This window comes from Gorilla gorilla, chromosome 5 (genome assembly GCF_029281585.2).
Source record: "Gorilla gorilla gorilla isolate KB3781 chromosome 5, NHGRI_mGorGor1-v2.1_pri, whole genome shotgun sequence".
In the NCBI taxonomy this organism is placed as follows: domain Eukaryota; kingdom Metazoa; phylum Chordata; class Mammalia; order Primates; family Hominidae; genus Gorilla; species Gorilla gorilla.
This window is the reverse complement of record NC_073229.2, coordinates 44823724-44844970: the sequence shown is the minus strand read 5'-3', so window position 1 is coordinate 44844970 and position 21247 is coordinate 44823724. Positions and strand designations below refer to the sequence as shown.

The window sequence follows — 21247 nt, the reverse complement described above, 5'->3', positions numbered from 1 at the left end:
AAAAAAAAAAAAAAAAAAAAAGCCTGTGCCATCCCCCAAATTGATTGTAATGTACATATATATTTTTGTTGTTGTTGCAGGTAAGTAGGCTATGGAAAACTTAAAATAATTTTAAGCATAAAACTATTACATTATTCAAAATTTATAATCTTCAACGTATTCAAGAAAGATGCAACACTTTAATTTTTAAAAATGTCAATAATTATAATACAAAGAAAAACATCTGCTTAATCTTAAGATACATATTAATTTGTCAAAAATGTGTATGGGGGGACATAGTTTTAAAAAATTGGGGAGGACGGTGGGTAACAATATTTTGAAGCCTAAGGGCCCAGCTTGGCTAACGACTAAGCTCTGTTAAATCTTCAGTTTTTATCTTGTGTCTATTGGAAACAGCCTCCAAATCCAAAGAGGGCCACTCAGACCAGATATTACAACACGGCCTCCCTCGAATTCTTGGGTTTTCCTAGATACTCAGCAGGGTCATGGAGGCTAGCGTTATCGTCTTTGTCCTCAAAATAGAAATCCGAGAAACCTCCAAGCGGCCCGAAAATTTAGAGCACTCGCTCGTGGATACCATTGTCACTCCAGAAATGGTTTGAATTCCTCTTTCCTCTCGAAATTTATTTGCTGGGCACCAAACTGAGCCTGACACCAAACTAGAGCTGAGCCAGACTTAATTCCTGGGAAATTGTCCAGGAAAAAGAGCTGCCTGTTCGGGATCTTTGCTAGGGCTCTAGGACGCAGACTTGTCGATTTCAACACATGCATACCTGAACCAGCTCAACCCTGTTTGCATCGCCAGTGTGTTCCCTGTCTGAAAAGAACTGGGTGCTGACCTTGTTGAACTTGAGAACCCTTAGGCTGCCCGAGGCGCAGCGAATGTGTACCAGCAACCGTAGCCGCGCCCGGACAGGAAGAGGCGCCGAAGCCCGGCTGAGTGGAAGTCCTTAGTCTTCCAACAGCCATAGCGGCGGGAACTGGGAGAGAAAAGGTATGCACAAAGTCCTTTGTTGGAGAACGGAGACCTCCGAGCTGTTATTAAAGGACAGCTTTCTCCACCATCTTCCCATTCCACCACCAATGAGGAGGTAAATTGATTTCTGTTGAAAATATTGTTTTTTGGGGGGAAGACGTTGAGACTCCTGATGACATTTGCCTGACGCCTAGAGGATCCTCGTGCTCCACTTCGAAGAATTGAAGTCTTGATAATCAGCAGAAATGACCTCTGCACACCTTTTCCCCATTCATTAAACTACTGAGCAGCCTACCATGCTGTGCGGGCACCCGAGGTACCAGGAGAATGAAGAGCAAGACAGCACAAAGAGTAACACAAGCAGTTAATTATAATAACGCGTAGTGGAGCAACAGACATACCACCGGGCGTTTTGAGGGGGCCAGAGAGAAGGAGTAACTCCAGTCCTTATGAACCCGCGAGGCATAGCTGCCGGAGATTTTCTTCCTTCCATTATGGAGCGGATTCCTCATGCCGCGAGCTAAATCCACCAGCCATTCCGCGTGGTGAGTCAATTTCATAAGCAAACCATTTGGATGGAAAACTCAGAACGACCAGCTTCTGCTTCCAGATCGTCCCCCGGGTCTCTGGACCCTTCCCAAGGTCAGAAGGAAGCCCCTCTCGTGAATGGTTCTCTGTAGTATTTTCTCCGGGCGGAATAGGTGAGTTTGAGAAAATCTCATTTCCCACGGGAGAGGCGAAGTTCCTTTCTGCTGGAGGTAGAGTTTTTGGCCTTGTCCTTGTTTTTGTTTTCCTTCTTCCCTGCGGGAGTGCAGGAAGGGAAAATGCAAAACACCAACAGAAGTTTGAAGAAACAATATTACGTAGTCGCAATTAAAATTATTTTAAAAGACATCTCTTTGAGGAGAGGAAAAGAATTTCCTTTAGTTTTAAAGAAATACAAAAACAACCAACATTTTGCTTTTTTAAAATTAAAAGAACGACTACTTTCCGGGTGGCCGGTTAGCTCAGTTGGTTAGAGCGTGGTGCTAATAACGCCAAGGTCGCGGGTTCGATCCCCGTACGGGCCACAAGGGTTCTCACCTTGTCACCAATTTTGCCGCAGTCACTTCACATCCAGCTATACATCGGAAATAACAGCCTCTTCAACTTACAGTCGGAATTAAATGATGTCATTTCTTCTTCAGCAGTCACACCTACCCATTTCAGTCTTGCACTCCTCTAAAGGCGCTTGGGAAAGAAAAAAGAAAATCTTACGGAACAAGTGACATGACGCCCTAAGACAGAAATTTTAGTGAAGAAAATGAGGGTGTTAGAGAGGGGGGTAGCACTGGGGTTGGATGTGTGTCTGATGCCCGCTGTCCATCTGAACTCCATGTTTTTTTGGTCCCTTTCTCAGGATCCAGCCTATGGAGTCTGCTTGTGCCTGTCACGTGCTTCCTCTACCTGATGGTCTGCTCACCCCTGGCGCTATCTTTGGACACTGTTGAAATTGATATTTTTTATTAAGATAACCACAATGGGAAACAATGCATACATATTTTGCTTTCCTTTTTTTCATATTAAATTCTCAGTCTGTTCTCATCAGAATTTTCGTCTTTGAGGACATAATTTTTTTCTTTTTTCTTCCAGATCACCAGGTCTCAGAATGGCTCTGAAGAGAGTAGGCATTCGGTAAATATTTGTGGAGTGACTGTTGAAGACTCGCCATTACAGTGTGTTTTGAAACATTGGGATTTTGTTTGCCCAGTCTGACTGATAAACATGTATAAAGGAGCAAAAGCCTGCCAAGGTCTACATTTACAGCAAAACAAAGTGGTTGTAAAGATTATATCATTTTATAGAATACACAGAATTACAGATGTGAAAAATAAATGGTAAAAATAATCCCAGCAAGAAACGAAACTTAGACATTTCAGCTCTGACAAAGGGTCATTTTCAAAGGATGACGAAACCACCGCTCAATACTTTAAAAAGACAAAATCAAAGCTCATTCAAGGGAGAGCTATATTGTAAAACACAGTCCCTGAAAACAGAACAGATGGCTGATCTTTTTTTCATTAGGTTGATATAATCTATGGGAGCATGGTTACTTGTCAGAGACTGCCATTGTTTTGTCGGCACTCATAGGTATGTTTATTGGAGTGAGTCCATCCCTGATCAGCTCACTTTCGGAAGCCAGGAGCAGACACTGATTGGTTTTCAAAAGTGTGTTCACAGAAGCGATTGTTACTGACAGATTGAACTGAATGAAAACCAGTTCTGGGCCGGACGCGGTTGCTCACGCCTGTAATCCCAGCACTTTGGAAGGCCGAGGTGGGCGGATCACCTGAGGTAGGGAGTTCAAGACCAGTCTGACCAACATGGAGAAACCTCGCCTCTACTAAAAATACAAAATAGCCGGGCGTGGTGGCGCATGCCTGTAATCCCAGCTACTAGGGAGGCTGAGGCAGGAGAATCGCTTGAACCCGGAAGGTGGAGGTTGTAGTGAGCCGAGATCGTGCCATTGCTCTCCAGCCTGGGCAACAAGAGCGAAACTCCGTCTCAAAAAAAAATTATATATATATAATGTTTATATATATATAACTAATGTTTATATATATAACTAATGTTTATATATATATAAAACATATATATAGTGTGTGTGTATACACACACACACACACACACACACACACATATATATAAATAAACAGATTCAGAATTTCACAAAACAACTATGGGCCGGGGGCGCTGGCTCAGGCCTGTAATCCTGGCACTTTGGGAGGCCGAGGCGGGTGGATCACGAGGTCAGGAGCTCGAGACTATCCTGGCCAACATGGTGAAACTCCGTCTCTACTAAAAATACAAATATTAGCTGGGCGTGGTGGTGCGTACCTCTAATCCCAGCTACTCGGGAGGTTGAGGCAGAAGAATCGCTTGAACCAGGGAGTGGGAGGTTGCAGTGAGCCGGGATCGCGCCACTGCACTCCAGCCTGGAGACAGAGTGAGACTCCTTCTCAAGAGAAGAAAAAAAAAAAAGAAACCCAACCACACTCTGTTTCCGCCCGGTTTCGAACCGGGGACCTTTCGCGTGTTAGGCGAACGTGATAACCACTACACTACGGAAACTTACTTAGTAAGGTTGTTTTTCACTTTTGAATTAGTTAAAATGAACTTTAAATTTATCCGTTCCGTCAGGGTATATCTTTGGCAGAGGGATAATATTTTCCCCTACACTTTCTAATTCTTAGAATCCATAGTTTAAAACCCGACAACTCGAAATCAAGCAAATGCTTCTCCTGAAGCTTCAATTCCTTCAGAAGCACGGGGCGGGGAAATATCAGGCAGTCTCTCAGGAAATTTTATTTCAATTCATTTTTTTTTTTGGTATGTTCTATGCTCTCTGCTCTCATAAGACGCTCTAATGTTCATTTCTCGATGACTGAAAATTAAGCAGGATATCGGTGACCTCGAGTATTTTTTTCTTCATGCTAGCAGCCTGTCACTGAGATTCATTCAAAGTCCCTCTTACTCCTAAATGAGACTATTTCTTGAGGTTTGAAACAAAAGGCAGGAGCAGTGTTCATGCAAAGGCGTATAACAAGAAATAAATAGCTTGGGTGTGTAAGGGGAAGTTTAAAATCAAGACAGAACAACCGTATTCATTAGGATCAGTTACCAATGAGCAAATATCTATATATCATACATGGTAATTGGTAATAAATACATATGTATATTTACACATATGTATATATATGTATATATGCTTCTCACACTACGTATTTTTTGCTGTTTTATATATATATATATGAACATGAGGATAAGCTTCCTCATCCATAATTATCTCATCCTTAGCATAGTGAAAAGCATCTAGTAGGCTAGATTTTATAAATCCTAAAGAAGTGATAAAGAGTTCTGCTAACTATGGTAAAAATTTTCATCAAAAGATAGCATATTTGATCATCAACAGCTATTTGATAGGAATTAAAACATAAATTCCATGAGGAAAAGGATATTTTGTCTGTCGTGTCCACTGCTTTATTCCCAGCTACTTAATAGTCTCTGGCTTAGGACTTTTAGTAGAGAATTAATTAACATTCCTTTAGTGAATGAATGAATGAGAACAAGTAACAATCAAGAGTTCAGTTTTGGATATCTAAACTTACCTTTTTTCAGTGTATTGTAATTGATGGGTCTTTCAAACTTGTGCCAATTGAGATGAATATAAAATTGTTTAGCACTTGAAATACTCTCCTTACTTTATCTTGTAGTGAGACTATCCTTGGATTTTACTGTAGCCATTTTTTTCTAGCATTTGTACCTGTCCTCAGCTATGACATTTTGTGTTAGTGTAGTGATTATCACTGTGTGTTATATGCAGAAGGTCATGGTTTTGCTCTGCAGGAGATCCAAAATAAACCAAGGACTGATCCCTTTATCGCTTTTTAAATTTCATAATAGAGAGACCAATGAATTATTTTACAATTGTTATCATCTGGTTGCCTGCTCCAGCAGACTACAGGGTTCTGGGGTCTGGCTAACATTTCCTCATTTTTTTCTGGCTTCCATAAAGGGCCCTCCACAAAGCCCAAGTGCTTACAATTGCCAAACATTCAGAATACAGAATTAACAGCTGATTTCTGAGACTAGCATGGAAGCTGTGAAAAATGTGGAAAGCTGCCAGCTTCAGCCAACAAAGAGTAGGCCAGGGATTCAGATGGCCTGAGAAGGTCTTGAGTCCAGAACCCCAGGGATAGAAAATGCCCAGGATAGAAAGGCATTTGTGTCTTTCTAGGGCAGCTCATGTGGATCTGGCTTTTAGCTCTATATTCTGAAAAGTTGGAGCGGTAAGGAAGGCAGAATAGTAGTAACTGAGCCAGCATTTGTCAGAACTTAGGGAAAGTGGTCAGAAAAATAGCAAGCAGCTTGCAAATGAGGTTCTGTCCTGGATGTGATATTTGTTCTTTCAGCTTAACCTCAATAGACTAAAGTGGTGAAATGAGAGACAAGAAAATTTGACATAAAATTTTATTTTCTAGACTCTTTGGTATTTGATCCCAATAAAATGATGGTTCCCTATCACCACAAGTGGATATCACCACACACTATTTTACCAATCCTTAGGATTCCATGGTGATAAAAAATCATAGTAAGTCACAGATAGACCTAATTATAATGATGGCAAATTAAGCACAGCTTTTGCTTTCTCTTTGTTCCAAACTACACTTATACAAAGCATTAAGGGTGTTTAAAGACATAAATACACAGGGACAAAAAGATAAGAAAATGATGAGCAGTAGCAAGTAGCAAGATTTTGAATGCCAGAGAGCAGAATGATTAGTGCTAATAGAAGGGAAAATCTTATTGTGTTAAGTATCTTTTTTTAAAAAAATTTTTTTTTAAGATTGGTACATGCGGCCAGGCGCTATGGCTCAGGCCTGTAATCCCAGCACTTTGGGAGGCCAAGGCAGGCAGATCACAAGGTCAGGAGCTCGAGACCAGCCTGGCCAACATGGTGAAACTCCATCTCTACTAAAAATGCAAAAAAAATTAGCCGGGCGTGGTGGCGTGTGCCTGTAATCCCAGCTACTCGGGAGAATGAGGCAGGGGAATTCCTTGAACCAGGGAGGTGGAGGTTGCAGTGAGCCAAGATCATGCCATTGCATTCCAGCCTGGGTGACAGAGACTCCATCTCAAAAAAAAAAAAAAAAAAAAAAAAAAAGATTGGTACATTTACATATACTCTAGTACATCTCATAGTTGCATAATATTTAATATTATGTGTTTACCACACTTCACGTATCTACTGTTCAATGTTGGCTTCAAGGCTGAATCTGATTCTGGAAGAGGAAAAATAGTGAGGCAATTAACATCCACATATGATACAATCGGTAACTTTGTGACATGAGGGGGAATATACACCTAGGAGCCGAATACCTAGGTCATTGGGTGTGTCAATCTTAACTTGAGTAAAAAGTATTAGACTGCTTTCCAAAATGGCTGCATTAATATAAACTTCCACCAGCAGGATATGAGGGCTTCCATATTCCCATTTCTGCAATAATGGACACATCAAGCTTTCTAATTCTTCCAATGTAAGGTAGGTTGAGTAATAACTTATTTTATCTTGCATTTTATATTGATAATAATATTAAATATTTAAAATGTTAATCTTTTCAGGTTCTTCTTATCATGGGTTTGATGAGAACCCTGTCCCTAGTCTTTATATATTTTCTTTTTTTTTTTTTTTTTTTTTTTTTTGAGACAGAGTCCTGCTCTGTCACCGAGACTGGAGTGCAGTGGCACAATCTCGGCTCACTGCAACCTCTCCCTCCTGGGTTCAAGCGATTCTGCTGCCTCAGCCTCCCGAGCAGCTGCGACTACAGGCGCCTGCCACCACGCCCTGCTAATTTTTGTATTTTTAGTGGAAACGGGGTTTCACCGTATTGGCCAGGCTGGTCTCGAACTCCTGACCTGGTGATCCGCCAGCTTCGGTCTTTCGAAGTGCTAGGATTACAGGCTTGAGACTCCGCGCCCAGCTTCTTTACAAATTTTCTATTGAGCTTGCTGTTTGATCTTGCTGATTTTAATGGCTTCTTACTATATCATGTAGATTAAGTTATTTTCATTTGTAAATATTTCAAGTATCTTCTACTTTGGTTGTATTTGTCTATTTACTGTTCCATTGTGGCTTTCTTTGATTTGGGTGCAGCAGACTATATCAGTGTTTTGCTTTACTATTTGTGTTTTTGTTTTTTTTTTTTGAGACGGAGTCTTGCTCTGTTGCTCAGGCTGGAATGCAGTGGCACGATCTCGGCTCACTGCAACCTCCGCCTCACAGGTTCAAGCGATTCTCCTGCCTCAGCCTCCCGAGTAGCTGGGATTACAGGCGCATGCCACCACCCTCGGCTAATTTTTGTATTTTTTAGTAGATACGGGGTTTCACCATCTTGACCAGACTGGCCTCGAACTCCTGACCTCAGGTTATCCGCCCTCCTCGGGCTCCCAAAGTGCTGGCATTACAGCCGTGAGCCACCACGCTCTGCCTATTGTTTGTGTTTTTAGTTTTGTTTGTTTGTTTAATGTTATTCTGTCCCCTAGATAATAAAGCTATTTTTCTACATGTTTCTATTATTTTTTTGTCTGTCATATGTAGGAATTTAAACTATCTAGATAAGTATATTTTACAAAATCCACAGATGATTATACTGTATAGTCCATGTTTAAAAAAATCACAACAATAGAATAATTAAAAACTCTTCTGTATGTCAATGTATGGGAGACTCTTTTTTCTGACATGTTCTTTCCTACACCCAGCAATCGCCTGAACCCGGGAGGCGGAGGTTGCTGAATCTTTAGGATTCAGCTCTGATCCCAGCATTGACAGGCGTGGATTTCCCTCAACACGCCTCATTTTAATGGAAGTCCAAGGAATCAGGGATGGTTCGTCTTTCCCTAACACCTAGCATAATGCCTGTCGCAAATTAGTGATTAAGTCATACTTTTGGAAATATATCTTTTCATTTGTTTATTTCCAAGCAATATTAGAAAGATTTATTAACTTTGTACACTCTTTTAAACATGGTCCTAGTTTTCGCGGATATAAAATTACTCATAATCTTCCAGAAACTACAAATTCTAGCCTAGTAAACGTTGACAACCAAAACCGCCCGTTATCACCGGGATGGCTGAGTAGTTAAGGCGTTGGACTTAAGATCCAATGGACAGGTGTCCGCTGTGGGTTCCAGCCCCACTCCCGGTAAGCATTCGTGTGTATTTTGACGTTTGCGATTTCTGCCGCAGAGTTGGAAGCCAGACATGCTTACATAAAAACTAATATGACAACCCTCTCACGTTGAGTGTAAACGCTTCAAATAATAACGAAGGTTATTAAACGAAATTCTGCCCAACACTAATTTTTTTTTTTTTAATCTTCAACGAAATTGTTTCGGTGAGCAGTATTAAGTAGGAGACGCCTCTTCCCACAATTCCTATGGCCTAATAGCACAGTGTATTCAAGTCTTGAATACATTCCTATCACTGTGGGATGTATTCAAGTACATTGACAAGCCTGTAATCCTAGCACATTGGGAGGCTGAGGCGAGCGGATCACTTGAGGTCAGGAGTTCAAGACCAGTCTGGCCAACATAGCGAAACCCTGTCTCTACTAATAATACAAAAATTAGCCAAGGGTGGTGACGGGCGCCTGTAATCCCAGCTACTCGGGAGGCTGAGGCAGGAGAATCGCTTGAACTCGGGAGGTGGAGGTTGCAGTGAGCCGAGATCGCACCATTGCACTCCAGCCCGAGCGACAAGAGCGAGACTCCGTCTCAAAAAAAAAAAAAAAAAAAAAAAAAAAAAAAAAAAATCAGCGGAGTGTGGCGGTGCACGCCTGTAAGCCCAGCTACTCCGAAGGCTGAGACATGAGAGTCGCCGGAACCAGGGAGGCGGAGGTTGCAGTGAACTGAGATCGCACCACCGCCCTCCAGCCTGGGCAACAGAGTGAGACTCTGTCTCAAAAAAAAGGAATTGTGGGAAGAGGAGAGCCTAAGTGGATGTTCTACCTAAAGAGACCTGAATTCTGCAGGCGATTCTGTTCCAAAAGAAAGGAAATTGTGAAATATTTTGCGTTTAGGTTCTCTTTGGCTCTGAGGCAGGCAAAAGCGAATCCCACAAGCACTGCTTTTTTTTGTTGCCAGAGAGCGGGACTCAGAGAAGCCCAACTCCACTATTAAGGCTCTCAATATTCCTTACAAAAATCAGACTCAAGTAGGAGAAATTATCCCAAATGCGAGCAAGATTGTCGAATGCAAATAGTCTTTCAGACTAGAAATGTTCAGCTAAGACATTATAGGAAAGCATCAATAAGTAAATAATGTGCTTTTAAATTTATTTCAACGAGCAGGAGATCGTTGGCTAACCTAAATCAATCTTGACAGGAAAATGAAAGGAAATGATCCTCGGTGTGGTTATAGTTTTATATAAGAAAAATATGTGTAATCCGACTGCTGTATATACTTAGTGAGAGACTATCCTTGCATCCGATGACTGCAACCAATTGTTGTTTGAGCCCTGCTATTTTTAGAATTCTCTCCTGTCCTTCTTCACAGTGATATTGGACCTTCATGTAGTGTTTATCACTTTTGTATTACAAGTTTCATGAGAAACTGCTGACTTGCTTTCCAAAGCAGTCATACTGTCTTAAATTTCCAGCAACAATTCATACCGTTTTAAATTCCCAGGAACCATATATTAGAGTTTATGTTCCCCCTCATTCTCACCAATGCTTGTTTTAAATTATCTTTTAATTTTTTAGCCATTCTAGCAAAAATATATTAGTATCTTACTGTGATTTTGATTTGCATTTCCCTAAAGATTAAAGTATATTTTCGTAATGTATATGTGTTTATCTGTTGGCCATATATAATCTTTGGCAAAGTGTGTGCTTAAATATTCGTTATTGTTTGGTTTTCTTATTATTGAGTTCTGAGAGCTGCTTATATTTTCTGAGCAAACTACAATAATCAGACATTTTTTTTTTTGAGACAGAGTCTCGCTCTGTCGCCCAGGCTGGAGTGCAATGGCGCAATCTCAGCTCACTGCAGCCTCCGCCTCCTGGGTTCAAGCGATTCTCCTGCCTCAGCCTCCCGAGTAGCTGGGATTACAGGCGCCTGCCACCACGCCTGGCTAATTTTTTTGCAATTTTGGTAGAGACGGGGTTTTGCCATGTTGGCCAGGCTGGTCTCAAACTCCTGACCTCAGGTGATCTAGCCAGGATTACAGGCGTGAGCGTGAGCCATGGCACCGGGCCCTAATTGTTCATTTCTAATACAGTAACTGACTTACCATGGTTTGCCTTAATTTTCTAAACTTTGTGATGGGTTTTTTTAGGGGGGAGGTACTAAATGCATTTTTGACTTATACTCTTTTTTTTTTTTTTTTTTTTTTGGAGACGGAGTCTCGCTCAGTCGTCCAGGCTGGGATAGAGTGCAGTGGCACGATCTCGGCTCACTGCAAGCTCCGCCTCCCGGGTTCACGCCATTCTCCCGGCTCAGCCTCCGGAGTAGCTGGAATACAGGCGCCCGCCACAACGCCCGGCTAATTCTTTTGTATTTTTAGTAGAGATGGGGGGGGTCTCACCGTGTTAGTCAGGATGGTCTCGATCTCCTGACCTCGTGATCCGCCCGTCTTGGCCTCCCAAAGTTCTGGGATTACAGGCGTGAGCCACCGCGCCCGGCCTTGATTTATATTCTTAACTTGAAATAGGTTCGTTGGAATGTAGCCCCACCGTAAGTGGAGGTACCTCTGTACATAGAAATACAATAGATTTTTATTTATTTACCTTTTATCTCACAGTCTTACTATATTCTTTTATTATTCTATTTCAGATATTTTATTTTTAGGTTATATTTATTTATTTTTATTTATTTTAGGTTATATTTATTTTTTATTTTAGATTATTTTGCATTCTCTGTATAGACAATCATGTTGCCTATGACTAGAGTTTTATTTCTTCCTTTGCAATTTAATCTGTGTGTTTTTATTTATTTGTCTTGTGTAATTACATTAAATAGGACTTCTAAAACAATGTTGAATAAGAGTGGTAAGAGGCCGGGCGCGGTGGCTCACGCCTGTAATCCCAGCACTTTGGGAGGCCGAGGCGGGCGGATCACGAGGTCAGGAGATCTAGACCATCCTGGCTAATACAGTGAAACCCCGTCTCTACTAGAAACCCCGTCTCTACTAAAAATACAAAAAATTAGCCGGTAGCCGGGCGTTGTGGCGGGCGCCTGTAGTCCCAGCTAATCCGGAGGCTGAGGCAGGAGAATAGCGTGAACCCGGGAGGCGGAGGTTGCAGTAAGCCCAGATCGCACTCTAGCCTGGGCGACAGAGTGAGACTCTGTCTCAAAAAAAAAAAAAAAAAAAAAAAAAAAAAAAGAGTGGTAAGAGCAGATATTCTTGTCAGACATTCCCTATCTTGAGAAGTCATTCAGTCTTTCACCATTAAGTATGATATTACATTTTTTTTGCAGATGCTTTTTATCAAGTTGAAGAAGCTCCTCTCTATTCCCAGTTTACTAATTTTTTTAAAATCATAAATGGGTGTTGAATGTTATTGAATATTTTTCCATGTCTGTTGAGATGATCATGTGGTTGAACCTTCCCGCCACCAGAATCATAAGCCAAATAAGACTCTTTTCTTTACAAATTACGTAGGCTTAGGTATTCTGTTATAGCAACCCAAAATAGACTAAGACAGGCAGACTCTGTGATCAGGGTCTCTGAGGTCATTCTGCCTGCTCCCAGAAGTTGACATTCTCTGATATTCTGTACCTAATACTCCCTTGAAGTAGAAACTTTCATTCTTTTTTACTTTCTTCAGCTCCTGTGAATTTTCTGCTCTCTGGATATAACCATGTTTGCTGCTACTCCCTAAGTGTTTAAGCTTTCTTTCTTTAGGGACAGGCTATTCTCTCAGTCCTGTTCCACTGAAAGGGGCTTTCTCTGATCTCTTGCCCTGCTCCATCATTTCTTATGAGCACGGGTTCTACATCTGTAGACTCAACCAACCAAGGATCAAAAATATTTGAAAAAAATAAAAACAATGCAACAATAAAAAAATACAGTATAGCAACAATTTACATAGGATTTACATTATATTCGGTATTATAAATAATCTAGAGATGATTTAAAGTATACAGGAAGGTGTGCATAGGTTATTTTATATAAGGGACTTGAGCATCAGTGGATTTTGGTATTCTTGCGGGTCCTGGAACCAATTCTCCTGCAACATGGAGGACAGCAGTACTATGAGAATTGTGAAGAAAAGCCTGCAAAAGTGTGAAAACTCTTCTTGAGTACTTGATCCTAGGGGTTCTAGAATTTCCTTCTTAGACATAAACACTTAGACTAAATTCAGCAAGTCATAAAATATTGAATTTTTGCTGAATTTTTCTTACCCTCTCGCATGGAAGCCTCATCATCATCCTATTGCTATGGTTGAGCCAGTATTCATTTCTCATTTCTACTTGGAAGCACCTATTTTTCCATAGATTTCAGGCTACGTGGTTGCTCTGAGACCTGAACTTTTTCATGGGTTCAAGGAAAATTATGCTTCTCTAGACTATCTGGACTTTTTCTTTCTTTTTTCTTTTCTTTTTTTTTTTTTCGAGATGGAGTTTCACTCTTATCGCCCAAGCTGGAGTGCAATGGCTCCATCTCGGCTCACTGAAACTTCCACCTCCCGGGTTGAAGCAATTCTCCTGTCTCAGCCTCCCGAGTAGCTGCGATTACAGGCATGCTCCACCATGCCCTGCTAGTTTTTTTTGTTGTTGTATTTTTAGTAGAGACAGGGTTTCACCATGTTAGCCAAGCTGGTCTCAAACTCTTGACGTCAGGTAATAGGTGATTCGCCCACCTCAGCCTCCCAAAGTGCTGGGATTACAGGCGTGAGCCACCGCCCCCGGCCTATGCGGACTTTTTCATTGTTAGATTAGGAGCAATATTCTTTCCAACTTTCTATATTCTAGGTGGAGGCTGGAGTCCCTTTAGGATTTTAATCTGAGCATAAAGGATAGCATCCTTTTCATTGCCCACTGTATTATTTTGTTAATCCTCTGAATATCAAGCATTATGAAAAATCATAGTAAGTTAGAAATAGACCTGTTTACAATAATCGCGTATTGAAGACAGGCATCTGATGTCTTTCTAGCCAAAAATTCAGAGAGAGAGAGAGAGAGAAGAAAGGGAAGGAAGGAAGAAAAGAAAGAAAGAAAGAAGAAAAAAGGAGAGAGAGCCGTTCATAAGTACAAAAGGACAATAATGGGAAAGTAGAAAGCAGTAGCAAAATTCTGAAAACCAAATAACAGAAGGACTAGTGTGATACACAAGGAAAGTTTCACTTTAAGCCAGAATTGGGAAAAGCCAAAGAATATAACTTACCTTGTGAAAGCCAGCCCCCAAAATTTCAGGTATTGGTGGCGTTTGTGTACATGTAGTGAATACGAGAGTGAAAATAGATCTCGTTTTAATGCCATTTTGAGGAAATTTAGAGTTATATAGCCCCTTGCTCTGTTTCAGAATATGGAGGAAATTTATAGCAGGATATTTAGAAGACCATTCTATTAAGTGAGTAATATGGAGGCTCACTAGCCTGGAGGAGACTAACAAATTTGAAATGTGTAGAACATCCTACAAAGCAATGGAACTTTACCTTATTTTGTCTCCAATTCATTTTTAGGACTATGATCTCCGGGTTGACTGGAAGTTGATTTCTGGAAATCTGCCCAACCCTCTTACTGAACCTTACAGATTACTTACTGTCTCCTGACAGTGGAGGTTTCTCCCAACCACGGTGTTCCAGCCATATAAATCAAAAGTTATTTTTCTCTTTAAGAACCACACTCAAGTGCTCTGAGCTTCCGATCAGGCTGGGGTTAGCAAGTGTGAAGGTGGGCAGTGATACTACCAAATGAGGTTAAAGATCTCAGTTCCACAATTGGCCTTCTCTGAAACCACCTCAGCTGCTGGCCAAAGGTGAGAGTTTGGGCTCCCGACTGGGCCTTTCAGATGGAGAATGAGGGAGTAGGGATATAGGAGTTCAGCGTTTTCTGTAGTGTGCTGTTGGAATAGAGAATTATTGTCTGTAAGTTTTGTCTTGCTAGGCTGCTCTTTTTCTTGTCATTTGGCTAGAGAAAGCTTGCTTTTCCTGTGGCTTTTTTGTCTGTGTTGATGGGTTGTTGGCTTCTCCAGCACTCAGTCCAGGATACATGAAATTAAAAAAAAAATTAAGAAATTTACCAACGTGTCTTTCCTCAGGTCAAAAGGTCTCCCACCAGTTTGCCTTCTCTCCATTTTTCGAAGTCTTCTTATGTTTGTTTTATATATGATGTCCAGGGTTTTTAACTGTGTTTAGTGGGAATGATAGGAACAATATGACTACATTGTCTTCTCAATAAGCATTTTATTTTATTTTATTTTTTGAGACAGAGTCTCACTCTGTCGCCCAGGCTGGAGTGCAGTGGCAGGATCTCAGCTCACTGCAACCTCCACCTGCTGGGGTTCAAGCAATTCTCCTGCCTCAGCTTTCTGAGTAGCTGGGATTACAGGCACGTGCCACCACAACCGGCTATTTTTTTTTTTTTGTATTTTTAGTAGGGGTGGAATTTCTCCATGTTGGCCAGGCTGATCTCAAACTCCTGGCCTCAAGTGATATACCCACCTTGGCCTCTCAAGTGTTGGGATTACAGGCTTGAGCCACCATGCCCAGCCTCAATCAGCATTTTAGTCTCCTATTCTTAAATATATGTGTCAAAGATTAATTTGTGTCCTCCTCTCTTTACCAAATTCATATTTTGAAGTCCTAACACGTACTAATTGAGAATGTGACTATCTTTGGAGATGGGGCCTTTGAATGAGGTGTTTAGAATTGACCATAATGCAGTATGACATGTCTTTGAAAGAAAAGATTAGGACACAGACACACCCAGAAGGAAGACGATGTGAGGACGTGGAGGAGATGGCTATCTGCAAACCAGGGAGAGAAGCATAAAATAAACAAACAAACAAATCCTGTTGACACCATAATTTCTGACCTCTAGCCTCCAGAAATATAAGAAAATAAATGTCTATTATTTAAATCACAAAATCTGTGGTACTTTGTTACGGCAGTGATAACAAACTAATACAACGTGTATAGTGCAAGGATCACCAAATATATATATAGAGAGAGGTGGGGGGGAGAGAGAGATGGAGGGAGGGAGGAAGGATATAAAAAGAGATTTTTGAAATACAATTTAAGGACACAAACTGCAGCAAAAACTTTATACCATGTATCATATTATATCATATCTCACTAATATCTTCAGAAGGGAGAGAAACAATACTGTACCCAATAACAAGGACTAGGATCCAATGAAGAAAAGCTTTCATAAAACCAAAAAAAAAAAAAAAAAAAAAAAAAAAGCCATCCCAGCACATTTGGAGGCTGAGGCAGGCGGATCACCTGAGGTCAGGAGTTTGAGACCAACCTGACCAACATGGAGAAACCCCGTCTCTACTAAAAATACAAAATTAGCCAGTCACGGTGGCACATGCCTGTAATCCCAGCTACTCAGGAGGCCGAGGCAGGAGAATCACTTAAATCCGGGAGGCGAAGGTTGCGGTGAGCCGAGATCGCGCCATTGTACTCCAGCCTGGACAACAAGAGCAAAACTCTGTCTCAAAAAAAACAAAAACAAAAACAAAACAAAACGAAAAACCAAAAAAGAGGTTTTGGAAATCAAAATTATGTTAATAGGAAATAATTTAAATATGAAGTAAATGTGTTTGACGATAAAGTATACAAAAACTACATGTGGTGTTTCAGGTTCAGTCAGATTGGCAACTTTAAAGGACATATATGTGGCTTAGCCTGAAAAAAGAGAACTAGAGGAGGAAAGGATAAACCAATCATCCAGAAATATCTAAAGTGCGTTGAAAAGAACAGAAGAAGCTGGGCGCAGTGGCTCATGCCTGTAATCCCAGCACGTTGGGAGGCCGGGGCGGGCGGATCATTTGAGGTCAGGAGTTCCACACCAGCCTGGCCAACACGGTGAAACCCCATCTCTACTAAAAATACAAAAATCAGCCAGGCCTGGTGGCAGGCACCTGTAATCCCAGCTACTTGGGAGGCTGAAGGCAGGAGAACTGCTTTAACCCAGGATGTGGAGGTTGCAGTGAGCCGAGACTGTGCCATTGCGCTCCAGCCTGGACGGCAAGAGCAAAACTCTGTCTCAAAGCAAACAAACAAACAACAAAAACAAAAACAAAAACCACACAAAAGAACAAGCGGGGTGCAGTGGTTCACCCCCGTAATCCCAGCACTTTGGGAGGCCGAAGCAGGTCGATCACCTGAGCTCAGGAGTTCAAGACCAGCCTGGCTAACACATAGTGAAACCCCGTCTCTACTAAGAAAAATACAAAAATTAGCTGGCCATGGTGGCGGGTGCCTGTAATTCCAGCTACTTGGGAAGTCGAGGCAGGATAATCGCTTGAATCAGAAAGGCGGAGGTTGCAGTGAGGTGAGATCCTGCCACTGCACTCCTGCCTGGGTGACAGAGCAAGACTCTGTCTCTCAAAAACAAAAAACAAAAAACCCAAAAAGGACAGAAGAAAAAGACAACAGCACATATATGGATCACTCACTATTTAAAAGTGCATAATTGATGGTACCTACTTAGCAGTTTTCAGTGTGTTATGAGTTGGAAGATACTGTTTGGGGGCACTGCTCTGCAATCTTGCTCATTATGGAGCCATCTGTGCCCATGATTGCTTTTTTTACGTTTCAACCTGCAATTCATCCTTTTAGACTGCTTTTTGAAATGGGATCTGGGCCCTTTAATTTTTTTTTTTTTTCTTGTGCCAGCTGGCACTGAATTTTGTCAGTTGTGGGTGCTGGAGAGACTTTGCAGGAGGAAAAGAGTTTTGCTTTCTGGTTCCAGCAGCTCCTGCAGACCTCTCAACTTCTCCAGTGTCCAACTCCGTTCTATTGACTTCCATGAAAGTGGAGAAAAGAAAGTGGAGGCGGGTGCAGTGGCTCACACCTGTAATCCCAGCACTTTGGGAGACTGAGGCAGGTGGATCACCTGAGGACAAGAATTCGAGACTAGCCTGACCAACATGGCAAAACCCCGTCTCTACTAAAAACAGAAAAAAAAAATTAACTGGGTATGGTGGTGGGCACCTGTAATCCCAGCTACTTGGGAGGCTGAGACAGGAGAATCACTTTGAATCCGGGAGGCAGAGGTTGGTTGAGCTGAGTTCGCGCCATTGCACTCCAGGCTGGGGAACAAGAGCGAAACTCCGTCTCAAAAAACAAACAAAAAAAACAAACAAAAAAAAAACAATTTTTGTGGAGATCATACAAAATTGAAATTTTGTAATTGAAAATCATACAAAATTGATTTCCAGTAACTACTGGAGTTCTTATTGCGTGTTCTCAAATGGTAAAGTCATAGATAAAAGACAAAATATTCAATGATTGCAAAATAAATCATTGGTAATCTTATTGTACAGGACAAGGAAATTGTCATCAGATGAAAACACTGATTTTTTTTTTTTTTTTTTTTTTTTTTGAGACAGAGTCTTGCTCCCAGGCTGGAGTGCAGGGGCTGCCATCTCGGCTCACTGCAACCTCTGCCTCCTGGGTTCAAGTGATTCTCCTGCCTCAGCCTCCTGAGTAGCTTGGAATTACAGGTGCCCACCACCATGCCTGGCTAATTTTTGTATTTTTAGTAGGGACAGGTTTCACCATGTTGGCCAGGCTGGTCACGAACTCCTGACCTCAAGTGATCCACCAGCCTCGGCCTCCCAAAGTGCTGGGATTACAGGCATGAGCCACCGCACCAGACCTGAAAATTCTAAATTTTTTTTGTTTCCAATAAATAATTGACAGTGCTTTAGTCATGCCATGTAGGGAATGATTGTTCACGCGGCTTCCATCATGTAGCATATTCCATCCAGTCTTTCCTCCTTTCTTCCTTAAAGACTTCCTGCCACCCTCAAAAACTAAATTGATGAACTAGACCTCAGGCCTTTTAGTTTCCCACAGCATATAACAAATGAATAACACAGATGTCATCAAGAATGAATTTCTTAAACTGTATGCAACAAAGATAGAGCTACACTTGTAAAAATTACAAAGCCTATAGAAAGCCCTACCAAACTGAAATCCAGGATTTTCAGTTTACTAAGCAAGCTCTTTAGCCAACCCATAGATCTCTCTTGAACGAAAAAAGAAAATCAGGAAAAGAAATTTAGTATGAAGAGTTTACCATTTTTGCACACTAGAAATTGGTTTAAGAGAGGCTGGGCACGGTGGCTCACGTCTGTAATCCCAGCAATTTGGGAAGCTGAGGCGGGTGGATCACCTGAGGCCAGGAGTTTGAGACCAGCCTTATCAACATGGTGAAACCCCATCTCTACTAAAAAACACAAACATTAGCTGGGAATGGTGGTGGGTGCCTGTAATACCAGCTACTCGGGAGGCTGAGGCAGGAGAACCTCTTGAACCCGGGAGGCGGAGGTTGCAGTGAGCTGAGATTTTGCCATGGAGTGCCTGGGCGACAGCAAGACTCCGTCTCTCTCTCTCTCTCTCTCTCTCACACACACACACACACAGAAAAAAAGAAATTGGTTTAAGAGAAGAAAATATGTATTTATTGATGAAAAACAAATGCAATATGACAGCATTATAGAGTCTGGAGTCTGCTCAAAGGGACTGTGCCCCTGGTAAATTGATAGCACTTTACTGATGTTACCACATCAATAACCACAAGAAGATGTGAGAGTTAACATATAATATCATATAGTGGGTAATTTTAAGTTTTCTAGTAATACTAAGAAAGTAGAGTTAAACAAGTGAAATTAATTTAATTTTTTTTTTTTAAGAGAAGGGGGCTCGCTGTATTGCCCGCGATGGTCTCAAACTCATAGGTTCAGGAAATTCCCCTTTCCACAGCCTCTGGAATAGCTGGGATTACAACAGCATACCACTGTGCCCAGCTACTTCTAATATATTTTAACTCCAAATATTATCATTTAAACATGTTATCAAGAAAATATGAGATTTCTTTTTTCTTTCTTTCTGTTTTTGTACTATGTTTTTGAAATATGTGTGAGTGGCTGTTGTGGACAGTGCTGCTCTAGAATACTCAGGGGAAAAGAAAGTATTTTATCTTCAAATACAATCTCTGTAGTTTTTTCAGTGGAGTGGGATGGGGTCCCAATGTGCTTATCATATCAAAGGTCAAAGGCTTCTTTTTCTTAGTATAATATTTTCAATGTTCATTCATGTCATAGCTTGTATTAGAATTTCATTTCTTTTTATAGATAAATAATACTTTTTTTTTTTGAGATGGAATTTTGCTCTTATGGCCCAGGCTGGAATGCAATGGGGTGATCTCAGCTCACTGCAACCTCCGCCTCCCAGGTTCAAGTGATTCTCCTGCCTCAGCCTCCCAAGTAGCTGGGATTACAGGTGGCTGCTACTACACAAGGCTAATTATTGTATTGTTAGTAGAGATGGGGTTTCACCATGTTGGCCAGGCTGGTCTCGAACTCCTGACCTCAGGTGATCCACCCGCCTCAGCCTCCCAAAGTGCTGGCATTACAGGCGTGAGCCATCGCACCCCGCCAAATAATACTCTTTATTTGATTTTTTTGAGTTGTCTTTCCAGAGATCTCTTTCAGCCAACCCCTTTCTCAATATCAGTAAAAGAAAGATTAAGAGAATGCAATTTCAGAAGAGAATGTTTTGTTTAAGGGGGAGATGTTGTCTTTTTCAAAAAAATTATGTATTTTATTAGAGACGAGGGTCTCATTCTGTTGTCCAAGTTGGCCTTCAGTTGCAGGCCTTAAGCGATTCTCCCGCCTCAGCCTTCTGAGTAGCTGGGTATGGTTACAGAGTCACGCCACCACGCCCAGGTTGGTGTTGTCTTTCTATGAAAAAGCCGCCACAGAACAGAACAAAACAATGCGACGAAATCTACACGTTTATAAAACACCAAAACAAAAATAAAAATCTTGAAAGTAGAAGTGAATTACCTCGGTTGGTTAAAGCCCAGTAACATAAGATTGTGAGTCCCACTCCCGGTAGACGCTCAATTTTTCACCTTCTACCGTGGAAGTTCTCTGTTGGTGTTAGTTGCAAAAAGCGGGCGATAAAAGAAAATGCACGAATACAGTGCTACTTACAGTCTGGTAGGCAACACCCAGCTAAAAATTAATGGGCCTCATCAAAGAATCGACGTAGAATCACTGGAGGTAAGTCCCGGAAAACTGGGTATAATACTCCTTCTCAGGGATTCTCCAGCGCGCTAAATAAAGTTTGAGTAGCATTTTACGGAGCTCCGAATTCTTTGGACCGTCCTCCACATCCACCCCTTTTTTTTTTTACCAGCTCACAACCCAAGAGAAAGTGGATCCAATGAGGTCTAGGCGCGTGGAGGGTTCGTTAAGTTCCCAGCACCCATCACATCGCACATTGCCTATCGTCGGTACACTTCTGTACGATAAATATTGAGTATACTACAAATTAAGGTATCTTTTGCTTGTGCGTGTTCTCTTTCCTGTGACACCTTGATTTCCTATGCAAGTTCCTCCACGATGCCCCAGGCGTCGGGGATCAAATTCAGAAACACCTGGAAAGGAGAGCCATCTGTTTTTTTTTGTTTTTTTTTTTTTTTTTTTTGCTGCACAGGTGAAATGCTTAAGATTTTTTTTATTATATAATTTTTATTTTTATTTATT

The 21247-nt window shown here is 41.4% G+C and overlaps 3 non-coding genes across 3 annotated transcripts; 2 read left to right on the top strand and 1 right to left on the bottom strand.

Annotated features, from left to right (window-relative positions):
- The first annotated feature begins 1972 nt into the window (after positions 1 to 1972).
- TRNAI-AAU (transfer RNA isoleucine (anticodon AAU)) lies at positions 1973 to 2046 on the top strand. Its single transcript has one exon. It is a non-coding gene; the product is annotated as a tRNA-Ile (tRNA).
- A 1968-nt stretch (positions 2047 to 4014) lies between these two features.
- TRNAV-AAC (transfer RNA valine (anticodon AAC)) lies at positions 4015 to 4087 on the bottom strand. The gene has a single exon. It is a non-coding gene; the product is annotated as a tRNA-Val (tRNA).
- A 4549-nt stretch (positions 4088 to 8636) lies between these two features.
- On the top strand, positions 8637 to 8720 carry TRNAL-UAA (transfer RNA leucine (anticodon UAA)). Its single transcript has one exon. It is a non-coding gene; the product is annotated as a tRNA-Leu (tRNA).
- Positions 8721 to 21247: the final 12527 nt, after the last annotated feature.